We start from the raw sequence: 7,975 nt of genomic DNA, 5'->3' as shown, positions 1-7,975 counted from the left end.
AACAAAACAAATTCATTGTTATGAAGAAATCTGAAGAAAACATATACACAATTTTAGGTATCTATTTCCAAAACAGAATTAAAGCTTAAAACACAAGCCCAGCAAATGCCTCTGGCCTTCAACCATCACAGACCAAAAAAGGCCCATGTTTGGAGAAACATTTGCAAATTCAAGTAAAATCAATCTTTAAACATGGCTCAGAGCCTGGAAACAAACAGACCCCATGTTTGAGAAAATACAGAGCACACCACGTAATATTAGAATTATTTGCGGGAAGCACGTTGTCACCATGTCAATATTTTGAGAGCTACTTTAGTCGTCTTATAACGTAAAGTGATGTGTTGCAGCCAGCAACAGAAGTGGCTTTGTGACATGTCACAAACAATACTTAAATAAACAGTCTAGCTGCTTTGGGAAAGTCAAGAAAGATTTTCACTGTCTGTCGGGAGCCGTTGTTCTGTTTGGGGAACTGGCTGACTCGCCAATGAGGAATGTGTTTTCACAGCCATCCCATGCATCATGAGGCTTGGCCCAGCCTTCACGCAGTAATTAGTGAATCCGTATAAATGCAAAAATCCCAAGATTGCTCCTCCGCGGCTTGTTTGTCTCCTTGCAAAGGGTTGGGGTGTTGTGTCCTTCTCTTCTGCAATTGCTGGTGTGGGAGAGACCACTAATGAGCACCATTTGGGCCGTTCATTTACAACACATGCTGGTTAATAGCCCACGACAATGGTTTTACTGCTCAGGCTGCTCTCGCTGAAGTGGCTCTCTGACAGAAACGCTATACAACCTTCCTCGATGACTGCTTCTGCTTCATTCTGCTATTTATAGAGAGAAAATGCTGCTGGATCAATAGCTCTGTAAATGTCACTGTTATTGGACTATTCACTGAATCCAAGGCTTTTTGAAAAAAGCAAGTCCACTGATGACAGTGAGTATCCATTGATATGCTACAAGCTTTATTCAGGTGCATATTTAGGGACAGAATAAGTTTGATATTTATTGTGGCAATGTAAAACACATATAAAAGCAGATACAAACTCTGCATGCCAAAATTGTCAAATTACTCCATTGCTCCCACAAGATAAAATGGCCTTTTCACTTTTGCCAGTATTTTACATTCAAGTAGTCAGTGTATTAAATTGCGCTCATTATATCACTCACAACGATGCAAAAAAGATAGAAATCATGATAATCTTAATACATGTTGTAGGATATACCACACATTCAATCATGTTTTTAATGTCTATAAAACTATCTTGTTTCTACAACATTGGAGACTCACAACACTCGACTCCGCTTTTCTTGATAAGATATAAACATGGCAAACTGTCAACATTTCTCCCAATTATCAGATGCACAATGAAAGTCTTAGATCATATCAAGATGTGCGGTGTGTGAATGGCAGAGAATCCTCTCAGTTCTTAAAAAAGACCAAACATCAGGCGCCAGGATTTTGAAAAACTGTGTTTAATTACATTGCTTCTAATATTAATAGGGGTTTTGATTTACAATTAAGATGTGTTTTTCCCCAGCAAATATTATTTGCACTAATTACATTCACATTGATGCTTTGGTGCATTAAAATCCATCATCAAGAAGTACCACATTGTAGTAATGTGCTTCTGCACAGTTAAGAACTAGTATTAAAAAAAAAACAAAAAAAAACTAACAAATAAAAAAAGATTCATAAAGACCACCCTCAAACTTCCCAAAACTAAATAAAAGCAGAAGAAAATAGAGTGACATCATCTCCAGACTGTAGTCAGCCTACAATTATTTGTGTGTTAGAGTATGGAAATATTCCAATATAAATCTACCCCCACAAATATCAAAGCAAATTTATGTTTACACAGAAAATATGTTTGGGCAATCAGAAAAACACTTAATCATGACATCTTTGCTATGGTCCTGAGTGCTCTGTGTAGTGCAACTAAGTAAAACAACAACAGCACAGATGTAATGAATGACACGCGCAAAGAGTTCCAAAAACACATGTACTCTAGTCATTCTCATCAACATCATGAGTCACAGACATGTCATTTCTTAGAAGTGTGTTCAAAAAGCCATTTTGTGCATCCCTTGGGAACACTTTGGTTTTGCTAGCTGCATTTGTAACATTTTTTGATGAAATTGTGAACATGTTGCAAGAAATGTCTGTTTTACCAGATGATTAAAATATTTTCTTCACCCCCCACAAGTTTTTAAGCAGCTGTAGATATTTGAATTAGCTGTTTAAAACTTCAAGTCATCATCTCCTCCTGTCATGAAAAGCACCCACGAGGACCCAAACACGTGACTCCACGTGGGGTTCTCAACTGAAGATTGATTATTCAGTGTGAGGTCGAAAAGCCAAGCCACAAACACAAGTATCCAAATTGGTCAGAAAGCACAGTCTGGAATTGCAAGGACATGAGGGGAAAATACTTGAACGCTGAGACCAGGTAACAAGACAATCTGGCAACTAGTTGGATCTCAGGCTGGTGTCTTTATGCTGGCACTGACTGCTTGTTATTAGTTTCAGATGCCTTTCCTCAGGTGAGTGAAACCAGGTGTGTAGAGTGAGGGGGGGGCGGGGGATAAAATAATGATAAGTCCTCAATCGAGGACACTACATTTTAAGTTCTGGACACATTATACTTAATTGAGAATGTCATGTAACAGTGGCAGTGAAAGCAAATGATGACAATCAATGTTAAAATAACATGGCGGATCTTGACACAAAGTTGGACGGTTGCATAACACACCAGTATTTGTCTCTGTTGAGTGACCAACATTTGATACTGTAAACATATCAATGTGTACCTAAAATCATGAACTAACTACCAAATTCATATTGTTGTATCTGATTTAAAAAATGTAAGATCAAACACATTTCCTGCACACCTTTCTGAGATATTCCTGGTATGATCTAAAAGGGGGAGACTATGTATATTGGAGGCTCCCAACTCCTACTTAGTCCTATTATGGTGAAGCAGACAATATCTCAGAAAGGCCTTTCATGCTTTGGCCGGACACCTGTGAGTTCATCCTTTCACTTCCTTCCAACTGTTCTTTTTCAGACGGTTTCAGAACATCTATGAGTGCCAAATGCTAGACTTAATATTCAAGTTGCTTATGAACGCTTGGTAGACCTTATTAAGCCAAAATGGCAGTGCTGTACATAATGATTAAAATGTCAGACAATATTGCCTGTTAAAAAATTAAAGAAGAGTAGATAAATGCAAAAGTGAGAGTTTGTCTTCAGTTTTCTTTTAAACAAATCCACCGTTTCAGTATTCCACAGATCCTCAGGGCAGGCTGTGCCTCAGACTACTGGAGGATTTTGGCAGACAAAGAGTGGGACCATCTAGTGATTCCAATGCCAAAAAAGTGAGACCTACAATAAATCAAATGTTGAAACACTCAAACTTCATCCCTTAATGCTGTCTTTAGAGAGCTTTGAGTTCCTAAAAGCAAAGTAGACATACCAGCAATATCCCAAAGCGGTTTCATTTATTTTTTTTATTTTAGCCACCATTAATAATAAGGGAGAAATGACTTTTATTGACCCCTACTGGCAGTTACAAGGAACTGTAGTCCTGCATTAACTGACGAGCCAGTCATCAATTAACCTCAACGTTTTTTAGCAGGACCAACTTTTACTGCCAATATTTTCTATATATTAACTTGATTTGTGTATCTGTCACAACTCTTGGACCATAAAAAGAAAGCTGAAGATTTTTTTTCATTTGTAGCTGCATTTCACTGAACAGCTTATGTTTCTTACATTGCACTAACGCGTTTCATATTTCATGTCTTTTCCATGCAATAATGTGTATTCTTATGAATTATCACAGTTTCATGCTTCTCTGTTTTACAATCACTTTCTGTTTTTAATTAAAGTTGACTATTTATGGTGTTTTTTTCTGTAACATATTGGTCTATTATATAACACTGTTTTGCATTGTTGAAATGAACTACACTGCATGCACATTTATTAGTTGTATTTTTGAGGATTTGTTTTGTTATTGTACAACTACAGCGCTTTGGTCAATCCAAAATGTTAACAATCCCTCACACTTGAACATGTAAGTAATAAAAGTGAAGTTTTGGCTGTCTTAAGAGAATATCTATATGCACACCATTACTAGGCATAAACTATTTATGTGCAGAATTATTATGCAACTAAATGGAAAAACAAATACTTTCCGAGCTCACTTGTTCATTTTCATACTTTCATTTGTTAAAGTGAGAATAATAAACCAACTAAAAATTTACAAATACATTTTTCTGAAATTTCAAAAACAAAACCTCAGTGACCAATAAAGCCACTCGTCTTTTCGATGACCGTCACAAGCCTTCCATTCACAGAGTCAGTCAGTTTGTTGATCTGGTAAGAATCAACTTTTTGTGCAGCAGCAACCACAGCCTCCTAGACACTGTTCAGAGAGGTTTACTGTTTACCTTCACTGTAAATTTCCTGCAATGGGGGCCATGTCAGTTTTTCATCTTTAAGGCCTTTACTGGCCAGCCACGTAGTGAAGTATGCTGAGCGTTGCCTTGCATAAAAATCAAAGTCCTCTTGAAAGATGCAGAGTTTTTGCTGTATCGCTGCTTGAAGAAAGTGTCCTCTAAAAATTGGCAGGAGGTCTGAGAAATAATTTTGAGTCAATTTTTAACCTGAAATGGTCCTACTAGCTCATCTTTAATGAGACCTGCCCATACCAGTGCCCCACCTCCCTTGAAGTGGAGTTCTGTGTCTGTTACTGATCCAACCACGGGCCCATCCATCTGGTCCATCAAGAGTCACTCTCATTTAATCAACAAAACCTTTGACAAATCTGTCTTCAGATATTTATTGGTCCATTCTTGACGTTTCAACTTATGTGTCTTGTTCAAATGTGGTCGGGTTTTAGCCTCTGTTACCTCGGCCGTGTCTCTGACAACTTAACACCTCGTACTTCTTGACACTCCAGGTAGGTTGCAGTTATGGAATATGGCAGCACTGGAGGATTATAGGTTCCTGGTAGCTTCATGTTTGACTCTTCTTAAATTTTTGGCGATTAATTTGCGTCTTTTCTTCTCAACACGTTTCTTGTGACCCTGTTGACTATTTGCAACAAAACGCTTGATGGTTCTGTGATCACGCCGCATTATCTTAGATATTTCAAGAGTTCTGCATCCCTCTGAAAGATGTTTTACAATTTTTGACTTTTCAGAGTCAACTAAATCTGTTTTTTGGCCCATTTTTCCAGAGGAGACTAATCTAATAATTATGCACACCTTGATATACAGTGTTGATCTCTTTAGGCCACATCGTCCTTTGTTACACAAATACTGTACACATCGTCTGATAAGCATTAAATCCAATAAGCTTGGAGTTGGAATAGGCTTGGAGTTGGAAATTATGGATGAAATGATATGGTCAAAATCACTTGCCTAATAATTGTGCATACACAGTAAACACAGGCCTCACATTCCACCGAGATCACAGCGGGACACGTCTCCTGTGAAGGACAAAATGTGTCTTCATTATCAGTAAAGTTTAAAACAAAAGGAATGCAGAAGACAAACTATAATGCTTGATGAGTTAAAATGTGGACATGTTCATAGTAATAAGCAATATAAGTCTTTTGTAAATGAATGAACACTGATGCAAATGGGTGACGTGTTTATCCGTATAATTTAATTTATCAGTTTCCTACCCCTTAGTTGTGACATAATGGCCATAAACGTATGCATAGAAATAAAAATAAACTGAATTTTTTGCGTAATGTTATTAATTTAATGTATGCAATCATGCGTTAATTTGTGTGTGTCATTTTCGTAAGGTACTTTTGTTTTATCCATGCGTTTCTGAAGCAATGGCACTTCTATTTCATGCTTTTATTTCAGATTAGCGAAACAAAATAAATGAATGAAATCTCACCTTATTTAATCACAGGCTGTTGACGATTATGGAAGTAAACCACAGATAGCAAGCACATGAATCCTTGGCATTAGAATGAATGCTTCTAACAGGAAACAGCAGGCCTTATTTTCTTTTCAAAGCCTTATACAAATGAGAGACTTTAGAAATTTGCTGCATTTCACGCCTGGATGCCCCAGTCACACATGGTTTGAGTGCATGGCTAGTGAGCCCTTTATGCCACCCCGAATTACCGCTGTAATGACATGATGTTATTACTTCACCTCAGTGTGACTCACTGGCATACGATGTGGTCAATAGGCTGCATTCAGCAGCCCGTGGAAATTCAAACAATTACTTTCCTCAAGATTCCTGGAAAGGACTTAAAGAGAAACATACATGCCTCTCAATGTTTATTAGCTGTTTAATATCCTGTTTAGGGTGTCTTTTATCAGTTTGGAGCTGTGAAGTCACTAGTCGTGGTTTCCTGTGGGTCCCGGTTTCCAAATTCCTCTCAGATTTGAGGACATCCGAATGAGTGGGATTCACGTCTTTTACGGCTGTCTTTGTGGATAAATAAACATTTTTTCAGGTCAAAAATGCCAATCTTGTTCTGTGCACAAAGTACAACACAGACTGGCTTTCTGTTCCTCCCAGCAGGATCGGCCCTTATGTTGGGCATGTTTTGACTGGGAGTGAGGTATCAGATTACCTCATATTTCACCTCGGCAGACTGAGGTATTAATCATCCCGTTAAATCAAGACCGTTTTATAGCGTCGTATGAGAGTTCTTATAACCCACATAACTTTGCTCCTCACTTATGGGCCATGCACCCAAATGTCCAACTTAACAAGGAGAAATCTTTACAGCATGACATTCCTTCACAATCTGGTGACCAAAACGTTTCTCTATTCAACCATTTGCCAAAAACACTGACTAATAAAGTCATTTTAAAATAAGTTCTTTCCGCAGTTATAAAAGTAAAGTAAAGAACAAAGACATGCATCACTGGAGGTCGGCCAATGATTACGACCATCTTCTCTCTGGAGAGCAACAGTAACAAAACGGTTTGCACTGCAGAGCTGGTGCTAAACAGAGCGACCAAATACACCCTGTGACAGACATGAATGCTGGTGTGATCTGAATCTATGTGTATTTTTTGCAATCCACAAGCTGTAAAAAAGGAACTGAAACATAAAAGATTTTCACATGATCTATTTCTTTTTTTTAGACCTGAGGAAAAAAAAAAGTTTGCTCATTTTGTGAAACTTTATGGGCAAAATTGTTTTGAATTACTTGTAATTCTGTTGGACACTTTGCAAATTTTGTGTTTTTTCAAAATTTTATGTAATCTTAGATTTTTGGATAAATGACACTATTCCCATATTATGTACATTATCAGATAAATTGCACACAGCACATTGCAGTGATCTCTGCTAAAAAAAAAAAAAACTGACTCATTACTTATTTAAAGAAAGTGGAGGGAAAAAAAGAATCCAAAACATAACCTTGAAAAAAAAATTCCAAAAGGTTTTTTAGATTATAAAGTTTCGGTTTCAACAGATTAAGGAACTGAGCAGTGGGGATTTGTTTTGCAAACAAGAACAGTCATTTTGCTGAAAAAATAGGAATGAACTATCACCCTATGCTTGACAGTTTATACAGACTAGTATGTGGGTGTGATTAAGTATGTGCATGAATGAGACATTACACGGTTACTGGTCATAACAAGCTAAATCTCTTGTAAGCCTGTAACTGTCATGGTTTTTGCACACTGAGGGGGTAAACGGGTTTAAAAGGAGTTTATTTACAAAGATGAATGGATGATTCTGCAGTCACAGGAGTCTCAGGAATGTGGAGATGATGACTTCTGGACTAGGAAACGCTGGGAGTCAGACTTGGGAACAACAGGAGCCACGGGAGTCTTTGGAACTTGGGAGGAAAGGTGAGATGTCGATTTCTGGACTTGGGAACGATAAGGAGATAATAGATCTTACTCTGGGGATGAAAATCCGCCAGGAAGGGATGAATGGAAGCCAGGAGAATAAGGCCGTGTGGTGGTAACTCAGAGGAGTGTCGAGTGA

Source organism: Fistularia commersonii, chromosome 22 (genome assembly GCF_037954325.1).
Source record: "Fistularia commersonii isolate RoL2024-O1a breed Wild chromosome 22, RoL_Fcom_v1.0, whole genome shotgun sequence".
Classification (NCBI taxonomy): Eukaryota; Metazoa; Chordata; class Actinopteri; order Syngnathiformes; family Fistulariidae; genus Fistularia; species Fistularia commersonii.
The sequence above is the reverse complement of the archived record's forward strand: the minus strand, read 5'-3'. Positions refer to the sequence as shown.